The sequence below is a fragment of the Aquarana catesbeiana genome, linkage group LG10 (genome assembly GCF_042186555.1).
Source record: "Aquarana catesbeiana isolate 2022-GZ linkage group LG10, ASM4218655v1, whole genome shotgun sequence".
Taxonomy (NCBI): domain Eukaryota; kingdom Metazoa; phylum Chordata; class Amphibia; order Anura; family Ranidae; genus Aquarana; species Aquarana catesbeiana.
Genome location: NC_133333.1, coordinates 36,572,650 through 36,591,628, shown reverse-complemented (window position 1 = coordinate 36,591,628; position 18,979 = coordinate 36,572,650). Strand labels below are relative to the sequence as shown.

General features: G+C 43.5%; 1 protein-coding gene across 6 annotated transcripts in view; it reads right to left on the bottom strand.

Annotated features, from left to right (window-relative positions):
• Positions 1-16,518, bottom strand: part of ARHGEF1 (Rho guanine nucleotide exchange factor 1) — a 194,753-nt gene extending 178,235 nt beyond the window's left edge. For 4 of the 6 annotated variants that reach the window (XM_073601999.1, XM_073602001.1, XM_073602000.1 and 1 more), the window contains exon 1: positions 16,357-16,518. The gene's annotated coding sequence lies outside the window, so the exon portion shown is untranslated. The remainder of the gene's footprint in view (positions 1-16,356) is intronic. The other 2 variants (XM_073602003.1, XM_073602004.1) reach the window with 1 other exon arrangement.
• Positions 16,519-18,979: the final 2,461 nt, after the last annotated feature.

The window sequence follows — 18,979 nt, the reverse complement described above, 5'->3', positions numbered from 1 at the left end:
GCACCCCAGTGTCTTCAAACCATGTCAAGGTTATATAAATAGCCAGTGCAAATATAACAAACATCAATTTAACCAATCAGGCTTTTCACCTTCAACGCAGTTGCCAGATGGCCGATTTTTTTCTTGGCAATTACCCCCAACTACAACAAACCCCCCCCCTTGTTACAGCAATTTCCTGCTAAGAAACACATAATGATCTTCTATAGGCATGCTGGCTATATGTTACCAAATTCTAGTTTAGGGCTCATTCACACTATCTGCAGTGACCTGCGCTTTTCTTCACTGGATAAACGCATTTTTGATGTGCCCTGTTCATACCTCAACGCTGGAGAAATGTGCGGTGCAGAAAAATGCAGCATGTTTGCATTTTTCTGCACTGCACTGGATTGCATCGCATAGAGGTGCAGTGACATGAATGAAGTGTCACTGCAAATAAAGTTGAAAAAAAACAAAAAACAAAAAAAAACAAAACAAGCAATGCAATGCACTGAAATGTAAAACGCAGAGCTCCCTGCCTGAGCCAACATGACTCCAGCCTGCCCAGCTAAATGCTGCATTTTATCATGCAAGCTGGTGGGAACCTTGCCTTAAAAGTGTATCTAAAGCCTAAACTTTTTTTTTTTTTTTTTTTTAGTTTTTGATAGTGTAAATAAGGATCTCTATTTGGAAGATTTCCCATCATTTCCTGCTATGTAGACACAACAGGAAGGAAATCTCTCCAAAATAAGACCAAGTTCAAACAGCGGTAAAAACTGGCTCTAAACAGTGTTTTGGGTGCTCAATCTGAGGCCCTCTAACTGTTGTGGAACTACAAGTCCCATCATGCCTCTGTCATTTGAAATCATGCTTGTAACTGTCAGCGGCTTGCAATGCCTCATGGGACTTGCAAGTTTGCAACAGCCGAAGGACCACAGGTTGAGCACCAATGCATCGACGCAAGTGCGAGGTGCATAACCGCGTACGGCCACATTTTCTATTTCATCTCAATAGGTGGCTTTACGCAGCAGCTGCTGGTCCCAGGACAAATGACTATGCAGGCTCTGCGTCCTGTACGGCCATATGCATGAAGCTCAGGTGGGCGCTGAGACCCATCTTCCATGCAGAGCTGATTTGTGCAGCATGTGCATCCACCTCGGAGCTGTGTGCAGGCAGTCCATAGAATATTGGATATTGATGCAGCGGCTGCACGGACATAGGCACAGCGTCTGCATTCAGATCCGTGCACCCACCACTGCCTGCATGTCAAGTTTTAACATGCGTCTGTATCCGAGCAGCTGAGTCCAGTGCGGTTTTTTTCTGCATCAAAAACACATGGATTGTAGGTTATATGGTTTTAAATGGCATAGTTCAAACCAGTGCGGTCAGTTTCAGTGCGTCCCAGTTCCAGAAAAAAAAAAAGGTAGAACATGCTGCAATTTTTCTACACTGAACTGTACTGGAACACGATAAAACCCATCAAAAACGCACCGGAACGCACACCAAAAATGCACTGTAACACGCAGTGTTAATTTTGACAGCAAATTTCAATTTTGTTTTAGTCTTAGTCTAATGCCCCGTACACACGGTCGGATTTTCCGACGGAAAATGTGTGATAGGACCTTGTTGTCGGAAATTCCGACCGTGTGTGGGCCCCATCGGACATTTTGCATCGGATTTTCTGACACACAAAGTTTGAGAGCAGGCTATAAAATTTTCCGACAACAAAATCCGTTGTCGGAAATTCCAATCGTGTGTACACAAATCCGACGCACAAAGTGCCACGCATGCTCAGAATAAATAAAGAGATGAAAGCTATTGGCCACTGCCCCGTTTATAGTCCCGACGTATGTGTTTTACGTCACCGCGTTTAGAACGATCGGATTTTCCGACAACTTTGTGTGACCGTGTGTATGCAAGACAAGTTTGAGCCAACATCCGTCGGAAAAAATCCTAGGATTTTGTTGTCGGAATGTCCGAACAAAGTCCGACCGTGTGTATGGGGCATTAGGATGGCATTTTAGTTTTAGTCCCATTTTAGTCTTCTGCAATTGTTTTAGTCATATTTAGTCGACTAAAATCTCCAGTGCTTTTTAGTCGACTAAAATCTCCAGTGCTTTTTAGTCGACTAAAATCTCCAGTGCTTTTTAGTCGACTAAAATCTCCAGTGCTTTTTAGTCGACTAAAATCTCCAGTGCTTTTTAGTCGACTAAAATCTCCAGTGCTTTTTAGTCGACTAAAATCTCCAGTGCTTTTTAGTCGACTAAAATCTCCAGTGCTTTTTAGTCGACTAAAATCTCCAGTGCTTTTTAGTCGACTAAAATCTCCAGTGCTTTTTAGTCGACTAAAATCTCCAGTGCTTTTTAGTCGACTAAAATCTCCAGTGCTTTTTAGTCGACTAAAATCTCCAGTGCTTTTTAGTCGACTAAAATCTCCAGTGCTTTTTAGTCGACTAAAATCTCCAGTGCTTTTTAGTCGACTAAAATCTCCAGTGCTTTTTAGGTCGACTAAAATCTCCAGTGCTTTTTAGTCGACTAAAATCTCCAGTGCTTTTTAGTCGACTAAAATCTCCAGTGTTTTTTAGTCGACTAAAATCTCCAGTGCTTTTTAGTCGACTAAAATCTCCAGTGCTTTTTAGTCGACTAAAATCTCCAGTGCTTTTTAGTCGACTAAAATCTCCAGTGCTTTTTAGTCGACTAAAATCTCCAGTGCATTTTAGTCGACTAAAATCTCCAGTGCTTTTTAGTCGACTAAAATCTCCAGTGCTTTTTAGTCGACTAAAATCTCCAGTGCTTTTTAGTCGACTAAAATCTCCAGTGCTTTTTAGTCGACTAAAATCTCCAGTGCTTTTTAGTCGACTAAAATCTCCAGTGCTTTTTAGTCGACTAAAATCTCCAGTGCTTTTTAGTCGACTAAAATCTCCAGTGCTTTTTAGTCGACTAAAATCTCCAGTGCTTTTTAGTCGACTAAAATCTCCAGTGCTTTTTAGTCGACTAAAATCTCCAGTGCTTTTTAGGTCGACTAAAATCTCCAGTGTTTTTTAGTCGACTAAAATCTCCAGTGCTTTTTAGTCGACTAAAATCTCCAGTGCTTTTTAGTCGACTAAAATCTCCAGTGCATTTTAGTTGTCTAAAATCAAATTAAATTGTAATGCATTAGTTAACATTTCTCTACAATTTCCAAACTCATTATATACTGCTGGAGTGAAAAATCTAATATGCTATTTATGGTATTGAGGTATGAACATGCACTACAGACCAATGTTAATTTTGAAGTCAAATTTAAATTTAGTCTTATGCCCCGTACACACGGTCGGATTTTCCGACGGAAAATGTGTGATAGGACCTTGTTGTCGGAAATTCCGACCATGTGTAGGCTCCATCACACATTTTCCATCGGATTTTCCGACACACAAAGTTTGAGAGCAGGATATAAAATTTTCCGACAACAAAATCCGTTGTCGGAAATTCCGATCGTGTGTACACAAATCCGACGCACAAAGTGCCATGCATGCTCAGAATAAATAAAGAGATGAAAGCTATTGGCCACTGCCCCGTTTATAGTCCCGACGTATGTGTTTTACGTCACCGCGTTCAGAACGATCGGATTTTCTGACAACGTTGTGTGACCGTGTGTATGCAAGACAAGTTTGAGCCAACATCCGTCTGAAAAAATCCTAGGATTTTGTTGTCGGAATGTCCGAACAAAGTCCGACCGTGTGTACGGGGCATTATTCTTTTGACTAAAATGGCATTTTAGTTTTAGTCCCATTTTAGTCTTTTGACTAAAATGCCATTTTAGTTTTAGTCGTATTTTAGTCATCTCAATTGTTTTAGTTTTAGTCTTATTTTAGTCGACTAAAATAGTATTTATTTTGTCGACTAAAATGTTTTAGTCGATTTAGTCAACAAAATTAAACACTGCTAACACGCATGTCCTTATTTAAGATGGAGGAAGAAAAAAAAAAAAAAAAAGCACTGAAACGCATCAAAAACGTGCATGTAGAAAAGCATTCGGAACACATCCGGACTGCATTTCTATGGTGTGAACTGGCCATCAAAGTGGATGCAAATGCAGCAAAAGGCAGCTTGACATATAGAAGGGGTCTCAGTGGTCACCTGAAATGGGCCCCTGCTGTACGTTACTGCAACACACAGGTTTAAAGGCAGCCTGAAAGACTGGCATCTAAACAAACATCATTTTGCCATTCTTTGCGTTTGGTGCGTTTCATTACTGCGATTTTTTTTTGCACATTAATCTGTCTTGCGTTAGCATAGCACATTCACATTAAATGGTCTGGCAACACCCCCAAACGTCTTGAAAAAAAGACATGCACCATGTTTTGCCAATGCCGCGCACCAAAGCAAGGGGTAGTCTGGAGTCCGCATGCTGCGGCGTGCTGCATCGCATGCACAGTCAAGCAGCACTCAAAATGAACAGCACCGCAAAGTGCTAACACATGTAACACACACTCCTTGAATGGACTGTCAGTAAATCAAAACATCCAAAAAAGCGAGCATGCCCCATTATTGGAAACACAGGTGTAGCAATATGGTTACATTTAATGAAGGTACAACATTTAGCAATTCACATGGTTGACGATTAAAAAAGGCACATCTAAGTATGCAGGCATCCGGGGTAAAGCTGTCCACATAGACCATCCTCCTCACCGCCATTGACGCTATCCCTTCCACGTTGCGCTCCACGAGCGGTTCAAGCCTCGCTTTCAGATCGCTCTACTGCAGGGTAGTCTTCCCGATCACGATGGCAGACTAACAGCGGTGAGAGCCGGCCATGCTGGGGATGGTCTATGTGGACATCTTTACCCCGGATGCCTGCATACTTAGATGTGCCTCTTTTAATCATCAACCATGTGAGTTGCTAAATGTTTGACCTTCATTAAATGTAACCATATTGCTACACTTAGAGGCGCCTCTCTTCTCTTTTATACTCTGGAGCTCCTGCTGGATTTTGCTTCTAATCCCCTTGTGGAGGCTTCCATTTGTGGATGGACATTTTATGGTTACACAATTAATCACATTGCTATAATCTTTATATATGGACTATAAACTGAAGGATTTATAAATAAATGGTTTGGGGACGAATTATTTGAGTTTCCATTATTTCTTATAGGAAAATTTGCTTTGATATACGAGTGCTTTGGATTACAAGCATTTTTCTGGAACGAATTATGCTTGCAAGCCAAGGTTTTACTGTACAGGCAAATTTAAAGGGTTAGTTCACCTTTACCGAAAACTGCCTATGCAGATAAGGGGTATCTGTACATAAAAACAAACTGTACAGCTCTGACTAAAATAAATATTGCCCTTGATTTAGATCAGGGATCTCCAAACTTTCTAAACAAAAGGGCCAGTTTACTATTCTTCAGACTTTAGGGGGGCCGGAGTGTAGCCAGTGGGAGTAGAAATGTCCTGGCAATAGTGGGGATAAGCAATGCCCCATCTTTAGTATTAGGGTAAGGAATAGTGTCCCATAATTGGTGTCAGTGGGAGAAATAGTGCCCCATTGTTAGTGTCATGGAGAAGAATAGGCCCTAAGGGCCGGATACGGGCAAGCAAAGGGCCATGGAGACCCCTGATTTAGATGTAGGCCATTTACATACCTCCCAAAGCCTGACTGGAATACTCCCAGGAGGTTGCTAAGTGAGGCCTAGTCTTTACTGCTCACCTCCACCATCACAAGAGTGCGCTTTTTCTCCACTTTAAACCTCCTCACACGTTCTCTCTCAGTCCTCATGCAGTAGCTCCGAGCTCAGCATTTGAGAGCTCGCTCTTGTGATGGAGGAGGTACAGTAACGACTAGAACTCACTTTACAACTTCCTAGGGAGTATTCCAGTCAGGCTTTGGGAGGTTCAGTATGTAAATGGCCTACACCTATAGCATGAAACTGCATCGGGGAGAGAAGTGGAGTGGTTTAAATCAGAGGAAGTGGTTTAAAATCAGAGGAGAAGCTCGCTTCTGTGATGGTGAAGGTGACCAAGTAATGACTAGGCCTCACTTGGCAACATTAGCAACGTCCTGGGAGTATTGCAGTCAGGATTTGGAAGGTTTGTAAATGGACTACATCTATAGCAAGGGCATTATTCAACTGTAGTCAGAACTGCACAGCTTTTTTTTTTATCTACAGATGACCTTGATCTGCATGGGATTTTTTATTTTTTTTTTTGGTAAAGGTAAACTAAGGCTCCATTCACACGATTTCCAGTGCAACTTTGGAGCACGTCTTTACACCCTCTGGACCTAAGTCGCATCAAAGTAGCGCAGGCACCTTTTCATAATCGTTGCGACTAATTTGCACCGATCTGAACGGGTGCTATTAAAGAGAAAGGGCTACGAATTGTCATGTCCAATGTCGCATGACAAGTCGCACAAGTGTGGTTGGAGAATAACCCTTTAACCACTTGCCAACCAGCCGCCACAGTTGTACTGTGGTAGAATGGCACTGCTGGGCGAAACATGTTATGTAACGTCGCTTCGCCCTGTGGCCACTAGGAGCTCGCGCCCCCTGCTCGCCCACGGAGCCGATGCGAGTGCCCGGCGGTCGCAATCACCGTCGGGCTCCTGCAATAGCTCAGGGCACACCGACAACCGGGATCTGTGCGTGTAAACACACATTTTCTGGTTCTCTGAGGGGAGAAGAGACTGACCGTCTGTTCATACTAGGGCTGGGGAAAAAAATCTTGAATCGAGTTGAGAGGTCAAATCGATTCAAAATTTAAGCAAATCGATTTTTTTAGATTTTTTTTTTTTTCACTGCGCCGGTCCTGAGGCGCTGCGGGCATGAGTTTTTACACGAGGCCGCGGCTTTGGCCTAGTCCACGGTGCCTGGCCGAAGCCGCGGCCTCGCCTAAACTCCTGCCTGCAGCTCCCCAGGACCGGCGATGACACCACGCCGGTCCTGAGGAGCTGCGGGCAGGAGCCTTTAGGTGAGGCCGCGGCTTCGGCATAGTCCGCGAGGCCGGACGCTGCGGACTAGGCCGAAGCCGCAGTCTTGCCTAAAAACTCATGCCCGCAGTGTCCAAAAAAAACCGATTCGAATCGTGAATCGAGGTTTTTTTTAAGAAAATCGAAGATATTTTTTTTTTTTTTTTTTTAAGAAAATCTCCCAGCCCTAGTTCATACAGAGTTAGAAAACACACTAGGGAACACAGTTAACCCCTTGATCGCCCCCCTAGTGTTAACCCCTTCCCTGCCAGTGACATTATTACAGTAATCAGTGCATTTTTATAGCACTGATCACTGTATAAATGCCAATGGTCCCAAAAATGTGTCAAAATTGTCAGATGTGTCCGCCATAATGTCGCAGTCCCCATAAAAAATTAAAATTGCAGATCGCCGCCATTACTAGTAAAAAAAAATGAATAAAAAAATGCCATAAAACTATCCCCTATTTTGTAGATGCTATAACTTTTGCGCAAATCAATATACGCTTATTTCGATTTTATTTACCAAAAATATGTAGAAGAATACACATTGGCCTAAACTGAGGAAAAAAAATGTTTTTTTTTATATACTTTTGGGGGATATTTATTATAGCAAAAAGTAAAAAATATTGCGTTTTTTTCAAAATTGTCGCTCTTTTTTTGTTTATAAAAACTGCAGAGGTGATCAAATACGTGGGTCCGGAGAATACCAGTCCAAACGTTACTTTCCCGACCGTCCTTTGACCGAGTGAAGTGTGTAGGGCTTGCATTATGTGGTGGAGGAGAGGAGATCCCATTCCCTAATGCCCCATACACACGAATGATCGTCCGTTTTTTATTGCATGCTTATCTGAGATCGAATCTGATGAGTTTACTAAAGTCACGAAAATTCCCGCACGACAGAAATAAAATTCGGAAGTGATGTCATGTGTTGTTATGCATTTGTATTGCATTTTCGAAACGATTGCTGTACTGATTAAACGAAAATTGTAAGATCTGGCACCGTACGAAAAAAAAATTCCTGCATGTCCGATAGAATACTATCGGATGAACTGTCCTGATCGGCTCTCGAAAGCCCTGTACTAACGATCCGATTATCGTACAATCGTTTCGAAAGCGGTATTTTCCGTACGATTTTCTGATCGTGTGTATGGGGCATAAGGCACGACCAACCATTCTACTCGTTGGACGGGAGGCACCATCTTGATATATAACACAGGCGTATTTGTCATCTTTATCTGCTGAGTGGGGACCCAGGAAGGAAGCACAGGAAGTCACCAGGATTATATCAAGGTGTCACCAACCCTGTACCTCACACGTGATGAACTTTATTGATTGTACCCTACTTTGCACATCGTAGTTATTTTAACCAAAAGAAAGCTCTATTTGTGGGGAAAAAAAGGACGTCAATTTTGTTTGGGAGCAACGTCGCACGACCGCGCAATTGTCAGTTAAAGCGACGCAGTGCCGAATCGCAAAAAGTGCTCTGGTCAGAAAGGGGGTAAAATCTTCCGGGGCTGAAGCGGTTAAAACACAAAAGCAGCTCAGAACCTAACCTAAGGCAACTCGGAGCAACTCAAAAGCATACAGACTTGATTCTCGAGTCAGATGCCCATATACACGGATCCTCAGTAAGATAACGATGACATCTTCAGAACCCGCATTTTTAAAAAACAAGTCACCACTGACGCCTCCCTCAGTTCTTTAGTAACAGCCTTCCTCCCTCGTGCCCAATAATAATGTGGTCGTGTCTTTGCTGTCGCCTGACAATCCCTGCACACCGTGCGGTTTCCTCTTTTCTGGGGCAAATGGAGGAATTCAGACGCTGAAAGGACAGACAGCATTAGGGGTTAATTCAGAATTCCCCTCAAATTGTTCTGTAAAGCAGCTGGGTCAGCTCTCAGCTCCAGAGGGACTAGAAGAGGCTTTGTGACACACAAAACAGGAAGAGAGCGGGGGTAAGGGACAGGGTGGATGGTGTGCGAAACATGAACAGGCCGCGTGCTACAGGCAGCAGGCAGTTATCAAAAAAGCCCAGGGACTTTGTGGGCAAGAGACAACGAGGAAAAATAAAAAAAAAATCTGCATTTCCTAGAAGTCAGTCTTTGAGAATTGCCAAATTTTTGTGTATGGACGGATGGATAAGAGGAATGAAGCCGGTAAATGCTGTGGGGTTAGAAAAGTTTTACGACAGAAAAGTGGGTTATTTTTGTACCCTTCACAAACAGAATCTTCCATTATACACCTACAAAAATAAAAAAGATTGTCGGAAATCATCTGGCCACCAAATCGCCACTCCTAGACCATAGTAAATAGAGCGATTGCCTATAGCAACCAGCATGCCAGAAAATGAAAGGAAGGTCTGACTGGTTGCTATAGGAGATGCACCTCTGTCTGATCCCTCCCGCTGTCACCCAGGTCTAGGTTTTTTTATGTCAAATATTGATCTACAAAGTCAGCTGTATATCAACTGGCCACCAAAATCGCCAACCCTATGGCAACCAGCAGGTCAGAAAATAAAAGAAAGTCCTGACTGGTTGCTGTAGGCCACATACGCCTTGTACCGGTGTAGAGTCACATATGGCGACCCATCACATTTGGCTACCCGCTGGAGAGCGCATGCGCGACAACGCCATATCCGTTCCAACACTTTTACGACACACTAAAACCGCCAGATAGTGTGACGGAACTGACGTTGAACTGCACTTGCGCAGTTACTATGTGGCTCCACCCATAAGTCCAGGTTCAAGCCCCACCATCCAAGTGGACATAGAGTTAGAATATAAATTACGCCAAACGAAGCGAGGCCGTGCCCGAAGCGTGGCGAGCGAAGCGAGCCCGCGAGGGGCCCTGTTGCAAGGTGGCTTGAACCTGGACTTAGGGGGTGGAGCCGTCTTTAGTGTGCTGTTTTGTCGTAAAAGTGTTGGAACGCATATGGCGGCGTAGCGCATGAGCACTCCAGCAAGTAGCCAAATGTGATGGGTCTCCATATGTGATGCTACACCTGCCGCTGTCAACCAGGCCCAAGTCTTTTACGCCAAATGTTTTTCTAAAAAGTCTGAAACTAGTGGCCAAATTGCTAACCCTAGATCAGATTAAATTAGGCTATTGCCTACGGCAACCAGCAAGCCAGAGAATGAAAGGTGGCTTGACTGGTTGCACAGGCGACATACCTCCTATACCACCTATCGCTTCAGCTTTCAACCAGGCCCAGTTTTTCACATCAAATATTGTCCTAAAAAGTTGAAAAATCAACCAGCTAGTTGCCCAATCTCCAACCCTAGGTAAGATTAAACAAAGTTGTTGCTTATGGCAACTACCAGGCCTGGAAATTAAAAGAAGGCCTAATAGGTTGCTATATGCAATATACTTCTTGTCCCTGCAGCTTTCAACCAGGCCCAGTTCTTTTATATCAAATATGCTACTAAAAAGTTGTAAATCAACTGGCAGCCAAATCGCCAACCCTGGAGCCATGCAAGAAATGCAGGAGCCTTTGGCAACCAGCAGCCCAGGAAAAAAAAGAAAGACTGCTTGCTATAGGCAACATAAGTCTTGTCCTTGCAGCTTTCAACAAGGCCCATTTTATAATGTCAAATATTGTTCTAAAAAGTCATTCGTAAATCAACTTTCAGCTAAATCACCAATGCTAGATCAGAGTAGGCAACGCTGGAGGCTTCGGCAACCAGCAGGCCAAGGAAATAAAAGAAATGCCTAACTGGTTGTTATAGGCAACGCAAGACTTGTCCCTGCAGCTTTCAACCAGGCCCATTTTTTAACATCAAATATTGTTCTAGAAAGTCAGTCATAAATCAATTGGCCGCCAAATTGCCAATCCTAAATCATAATAAATAAATCTGGTGCCTGCGGCAACCGGCAGCCTAAAAATATGAAAGAAAAGCCTGACTGGGTGCTATATGCAATGTACGTCTTGTCCTTGTAGCTTTCAACCAGGCCCAGTTCTTTTATGTCAACTATAGTTCTGAAAGGTCAGATATAAGTCAACTGGCCGCCTAATCGCCAACCCTAGGTCAGAGTAAACAGAACCAGAAACCGTCAGCCCAGAAAGTGAAAAGAAGGCCTGATTGGTTGCCATGGGCGACACGCCTCCTATCCCTATTTCCACCAGGCTCAGATTTTTTTTTATGCCAAATATTGTTCTAAAAAGTTGTAAATCAACCAACCACCAAATCGCCAACCCCAGGTTAAAGCAAACAAAGCTGTTGCCTACGGCAACCAGCAGGCCAGGAAATGAAAAGAAGGGCCTGACTGGTTGCTATAGGTGATGCACAGCTTACTCCTCCAGCTTTCAACCAGGACCAGGTCTTTTATGTCAAATACTGTTCTAAAAATCATGTCATCCAACAGATTTTAGAAGCCTTCATAGAAACGAGGGCCAACACAGCTTTCAAAGGCCAGAGGTCACAAGCTAGATCAGACCCAGATGAAAATTCATGGCAGCGGACGGTATCTGAACAATGGTTATTGGATGCAAAATTACGAAGAGTTCGTTTTCCAGGACTGGACTTTGATGCCGTTTTTCACAGTCACATCATCCTAGAAAAATGTGCAAGAAAAATGCCAAGTCAGTGCATAAAATTTAACTGACAAGAATGACAGAACGCTGCGGAAGATACGGTTGGCAATGTTGCGACTATGCATTCTGAAGTGCTGTAGCTTCAGTGCCCATACTGCATGCATGCAGTGCGCACAGTGGGATGGGAATCCAGCCTTAGGTACAGCTGGGTACACATTAGGACAGTCTTTGCTCATGCCATACCTGCCTGGGGGACTGCTGTGGAAACTAGGGATCGACCGGTATCGCGTTTTCGATGCCGATACAATACCGATATTTTGCCCACCTCTCAGGCCGATAGCCGATACTATGTGCCTATACTAGGGCCGCACCAATAATCACTTGATTCCGAGTTGAAACAGGTGGAAGTACTGCCCTATTTCTCCACCTAGAACTTAGTGAGAAAAAATGCAAGACGTTATGCGCCCGTTCCAAGCAGAGCAGCTCTTCGGCACAAGACCCAGAAGGCAGAGTGTGATCACTGTAGTAGTAGCAGGCTACTACAGTGATTCTCTACTTTTACAGCAGTGCCACAGGCATAGCATATGCATACTGACATAAGTCCAAGCTATGCAGGAAAATCCATTACATGGATTTCAGCTTTAAAACAGAAAAAGCAACCATTCCCATCTAAAGGACTTCTCTCTGCCAGATGCGTGACTGCTCCTTCATAAGAAGCCTCAAAGGAGTGATCGGGCCATTTACAGATCTGCCCCCATCTAATCCTGTGTAGACTAAAGCTGGCCACAGAGGGATTAAAATGTGCAATGACTGGCTGAATTTCGATCTATATGTGGCCATCCCTGGTCTACAGAAGTCGATAGTTAGATAAACTTATGTTGAATAGGAATGTTGGAAAACTTTTGTCGATCAGCGGGTGCAGCCACTGATCAGTGTGTTCTAACAGCGGAGAGTCCCACTATCAATATACAATGTCCCAGAAGTGGCGATTCCTCCATCCACCTAGTTTTTGTGGATGGAGGAATCCGTTCGTTTGTTTTGTTCAGCCCACTGGCTATGAGCATGAGATGGTCAGAGACTGTGGACATGGTACAAGAGATGGTCAGAGACTGTGGACATGGTACAAGAGATGGTCAGAGACTGTGGACATGGTACAAGAGATGGTCAGAGACTGTGGACATGGTACAAGAGATGGTCAGAGACTGTGGACATGGTACAAGAGATGGTCAGAGACTGTGGACATGGTACAAGAGATGGTCAGAGACTGTGGACATGGTACAAGAGTTGATCAGAGAGTGCAAACATGGTACAAGAGTTGATCAGAGAGTGCAAACATGGTACAAGAGTTGATCAGAGAGTGCAAACATGGTACAAGAGATGATCGGAGACTGCGGACATGATACAAGAGATGGTCAAGGACAGCGGATATGCTGCAGGAGGTTTTAGAGACTGAACATGCTATAGGAGTTATTGGAGACTGGGGATATGCTTCATGGGACTGCTAGAAGTCGCTGCTATAACAGGGTAATAGAGAAAAACATTATAATCTGCAGGGGCCCCAAGGGCTGCAGGTTGGGCACCAGGGGCTTAAAGGGTCAATGTTCTTATATTGTATGCATCACTCAGGGATATTTCTAAAAGCTGTGCATTGAAGCATTGTAACCGAAAATCATCACAAACCAACTGATCACCACAATCCTGCCAACATGAAGTACTATGTACTTACTATGGCTGCTGTCAATTTTGGATTTTTGGCAATCCCATATTTCTGCCATCGCTCTACTTTCTTGTGGCAGCGTGATTTATCTATTTCTATAGCACTTTACATACTTTGCATTTACATCAGCCCCTGCCACAAGCTTACAATCTAAGGCTCCATCTTGCATGCCTACATACATACATACATACATACTAGGTCAAATTTCGACAGGCTTCAATTAACCTACCAGCATGTCTCCCAAACGTGGGAGGAAACCAGATTAGCCAAAGGAAGCCTACACAAGCACAGGGAAAACATGCAAACTCCATGCAGGTAGTGTCCTGACAGAGATTTGAACTGAGAGCCACTGTTCTGCTGAACCTTGTGCGTGTCCCTACCAGAGCAACTTGGAGTTCACACGTAGCTTCTTACCAATGCTACTAGCGGTAAAGGGATGGGATAGCGATGGTAAATATAAGCAGCTAAGGGGGGTAGCGATTAACCTGTTGCTTTGCCCTGGGCTCATGGGCATAAGTTTACTTTAAATCAAAATTCCTAGGTTGCACCTTTGGAGGTGCACTGTGAAAACCCTGCTGAATATTGCTGCAATGGATTACATAGACCTCAAATGAAAGGTTAAATGAGTGATAGGGTTGTGCACGCAAGAAAAAGTTTTTTGAGCATTGTGCAGTTTATGCATACAAGTGAATATAGTAACTTCCAGTTGTCACCCGCTAGTATGCAGGGTTATGACAGTTAAACGTTGATTGATATGTGTCAAAGATCACTTCTTTACCATTGCGGGTTTTTGTTTTTTTTTTGTTTTTTGGTTTTTTTTTTACAGGCGAGTGAAAACAGTATATGAGGAGGAATTTCAAAAGTTGCAACAAGAGTATACAGAGCTGAACCTGGGTGAGAATGAGAGACAGCAACATTGAAACAGCACTTCAGGGTTACATACAAACAGATGAACCAACAGGAAGTATTTGAGGAACACCAGAGCTGTAACCATGATAAGAATCTTATATTCAAACTTTGTTCAGAGTGCCAGGCAATATTTAAAGTGAACCCATAACTATCACTTGTACGTGAAGCTTGGTAGCATGCACATACCCGAAGACCCTAAAATCCTATGAAAATACCACATTTTGTACATCAGCCTTCCTCAGCCTTTTTTACCCTTTCAATATATTTCAGGTCTTGGGGAACCTGTGCTAAAACCAATAAATTGGGGATCAGTTGAAAAATGCCCCTTAGGTGGTTATTGCGTAGTACGCCCCCCTTCAGTGGTGGTCAGAATGCCACCCTTGGGTAGCATTCTGACCACCAAAGAATGTCACACTTAGGTAGAGGGACATTCTACCCAATAATTACCTAAATGTCATAACGTCTCTCTTACAAGACCCCAAGACTCTTAATGTCTTGGGGAACCCCTGCTAAAAAACAATTAAGGATCAGTGGGAAAATGATCCCTAGGTGGTTATTGGGTAGAATGCCCCCCTTCAGTGGTGGTCAGAATGCAACACCCAAGAAGGCCACCCTTGGCTGGAGGAGCATTCTACGCAATAACCACCTAAGGGTCAAAACGCTAAGGTAGGGTGCATTTTACTTGATACCCACTTAATTGTCATGATACCACCCTTACAGACAGATAAAATGATAATTTGTGTCATACTACTGGCTCCAAAGGTGTCTAGGGGTTCCCTGCCAAGTGGCCTTGGCCCCCAGAACTATGCAGGCCCCATCAGATATGAGGTCAATCAGCTCAAGGAACCCCTAGAAACCTCTGGAGTAACCCCAGGTATCTACAGAACCCTGCTTAATAATGGCTGCCAAAGGTAGTAAAGTTTTGTTTCAAAGCAAGAAAGGTAGATAATAAGATCAATGGTGTCATGTCACTGGCTCTGCCGAGTGGCCTTGGCCCTGGAACTATGCTGGCACCATCAAATGGGAGGTCAATGAGCTACAGCTCAAGGAACCCCCAAACTTCTGAAGGAACCCCAGAGTTTTACAGAACCCTAGTTTAGGTAGTACATTAAGTCCCCTACTTATGAACGAGTTCCGTTCTGGGAGCTCATTCGTAAATTCAACTTGTTTGCAAGTCCAGCAAAGTTCAGAGCTTGCAGACAAAGGCTGCGAACGCTGATTAGTGTGTTGTGGCGGAACACAAAGCACAGCATTGGAGGTCGCCGCACTAACATTGCTTGTGTTGGTACGGCGATCTGTCAGGTTTTTTTTTACGTTCAGTCCGCTGGGTTGAACGAAAAAAACTCAGTATGTGTACCCATCTTTACAGGATTGGACATGTTCGTATCTGTGAAAGTTCGTAAGTAGAATGTTCGTATGTAAGGGACTTTCTGTAAAGGTTTGTTTCAAAGCAGGAAAAGCAGATAAAAAATCATTGGTGTCATGCCGCCTTCTCTGCCAAGTGGCCTTGTCCCCAAAACTATGGTGGCACCGCCAGATGGGAAGTCACTCAGCCACAGCTCAAGGAACCCCCCAGACGTCTGTGGAGAAACCCAAGAGAAGCCTAGTTTAGAATGACTACTATAGGCAGTAAAGGTTTGTTTTAAAGCAAGAATGGGAGATAGTTGGTGCTCTGCCAAGTGGCCTTGTCCCCGAAGCTATGGTGGCACCACCAAATAGGAGGTCAATCAGCCACAGCACAATGAACCCCTAAATACCACTGGAGAAACCCCAGAGATCCACAGAACCTCAACAGAGTATGGTCATTGGTAGTAAAAGTTTGCTTCAAAGCAAGAAAAACTTCTTCAATAAAAAGTAACAACTTCAAATATTTACAATTTATAAAGCAGCTGTACAAAGTATTACAAACAAAGATGAGATTGTATAATATTATAAAAATATTCCTAAAGATGTTCAGGATCAACCAGAAGATCTGAACTTTGCACAGTTATAGATTGAGTGATACAATTGGACCAATCCTAATCCATTTACTGACGGTCACTTTACACGGTCGCTGGTAGATTCAACACATGCACTTTTCACAGTCCTACAACTAGTTGGCAAGCTGGATCCACAGCTATCAAATTGCTGCAGCCAAACATTTATTGTTTGCATTGCCTCTAATGTTCTATTTAGGATCACAAGTTACAGTAACAACACAAAGGTGAGATCAGAGTCTGTGCAATGGGGGTTCAATGCAGGAAGCCCCCTCCCCCAACCCTTTGCACCCCTCTTACCTGCACACAAGGATCCCTGCAGCTCACTTAGCTCCTTTACACATGGAGGGGGGTTCAATCTGGGGGGATCATGGACTTGGTCCCAGAGATGTCATCAAAGTACAAACTGCAGAGGAGAGGTGAAGGCAGGAAGGGCTGTGTGTCAGGGGGAGGGGAAGTGCTGGGAAAGAGTCTAAGGGAGGGCAGACAGAAAGGGAGGGGGTGGAGGACAGACACATATGAAGTAGGGTGGGGAGAAAGAGAGACACACAAAGGGAGGGAGCTGCAGAGCTGCAATGGCTGGCATGTGTAATTTGTACACAGGGCGCTTCTTGTCCCAGACGCAGGCACATAGGTGTGCATTGACTAACAGGAGAATTCTGGATGTGGCTTCTAGAGTAAGATTTGACTGCAGCTTTATTGTGCAGTCAAAAAAAAAAAAAAAACAGCAGCCAATCAGAAATCAGCTTTTATCGGTTTAGCATAGATTATGCAATGGCAGGTGTGTTTTGACTGGTTGATGTATACTGTACTTTGTGCATCATGTGCAGACCTGGGCTTGGTTCACAGCTTTGCACGTTCGGGAAGCCCGTGCGAAATTGCGTGCTTTCCCGACACGCACAGAAAACACACTGCCCTTTAGCAGACGCATGGCGGTGCCGCTAATTGTTAAACGGCACTCCCACACATCTGCTAACGCACGCCAAACCTAATGGTGCCGCAGCAACATGTGCTTCTTGCGGCATGTTTTTGGAAAAGAGGGAGTTTCTTTCCGCATAATAAATGGGCTGATTTATATTAGACATGTGCGCTGTCAATAAATTAGTTTAGTATTAGAATTAATTCGTAATTCGTGTCCGAAATTCAATTTAAATTCGTACGAATTTTCGTTAGGTTCGTTAACTTTTCATAACAATTACGAATGTTCATCATGATGAATTTATCATTAAGAGGGGCTCCCACCATCCCTGTGCTGTGCTGACTTCCTGGGTTTTTAACGTTTAGGTTCGTTAACTTTTCGTAACAATTACGAATGTTCGTTAGGAATTTGGATCCGAAATTTGTAAATGAAATTTCGTATTTCATACAAAATAGCAACAGCATAGCAAATCGTATTTCGCACCCTCCCGAATGTACGAATTTACAGAAATTTGTACGAATTTTCTATTCGTACGAAACTAATCGCACATGTCTAATTTACATACGGAAGCGCGTCTGCGCTTGGTTGCACTTGTGCGAACCGAGCCTTAAAGGGGTTGTAAAGGTAAACATTTTTTCACCTTAATGCATTCTATGGCTCGCGCTGCTGTCAATCACATCCAATGACGCGGCGCGCTGGGCGGCGGGGCAGAGTGATACAGTGAGCGGCTATAGCCGCCGGCTGTATCACGGGAGCGCGCCCGCAATAACTAACCACCATGCGAGGGAGCTCGCATTAAGGTGGTTAGTTCTTGCGGGGAGGAGCTGAAACAGCCGCCGAGGGACCCCAGAAGAGCAGGTTCGGGGCCACTCTGTGCAGAACGAGCTGCACAGTGAAGGTAAGTATGATATGTTTGTTATTTTTTAAAAAAAAAAAAATTTACCTTTACAACCCCTTTAAGCTGCCCATCGTAGGTGTGCACAACCTATTGCATTAGGTTGTGCACCCCAAAACTCAAACACACGTGCGTGTGTGTATATATATATATATATATATATATATATATATATATATATATATATATATATATATATGTGTGTGTATGTATGTATGTATGTATGTATGTGTGTGTATATATATATATATATATATATATATATATATACACACACAGAGCTTTTTTTTCTCGGTGAATAGGTGCAGGAACTTCCCCCTTCTGGGTCACCCCTTGTCTCTGACCACCGTCCCTTGATTCCACCCCCTACCCACCTACCAGTACTGCCCCTTTTAGAGAATACAGAACCAAATATCATTTTGTGGCGCTAAATCATTTGTATGGAACATGTTAATGATGAAAAGAAAACAACAATAGATTCCCTGCATCAACAGTGAACCACCGACAACAAAAGATCACACCCAGTAACAAAATATCCACCCAAGCAACATTAGACACCCCCAGCAGCAACAACAGATCTCTCAGCAGCCAGCATCAATGGATCCTCCAGCAGCCAGTAAAAATAGACCCCTCCCTCAACAGTAGATCCCTTCCAGCAACAATAGATTCCCCATCGGCAACAATAGACCCTCACACGAAATTAGATCCCCACCAGTGACAATAGATCCCCCAGCAGCCAATATCAATAGACCCTCCAGCACACCCCACACCCCATGCTATTACATGCATTCAGTGCTGGAGGTGCCGGAACTGCGTTCCTGCTGAAAAAAAAGCCATATATATATATATACACAGTAGGACAATAGACCATGTCGGTAGAGCAGTGGATAGTGTCAGAAGGGTAGAGATTGGTTTCAGTATTTTATTTTTTTATATATTTTTAATTTTTTACTTTTTTACAATTTTATTATATTTTACAACATTTCTTTAACAATTTTTCATGATTATTTGTTTTTTTACTTTTTTTAGGAGCCCCATTGGGGGGCTTTGGTGAAATATCAGCGGTCTAAACAGACCACTGATGTCTCACTTTTGAGACAGGGAAAGGG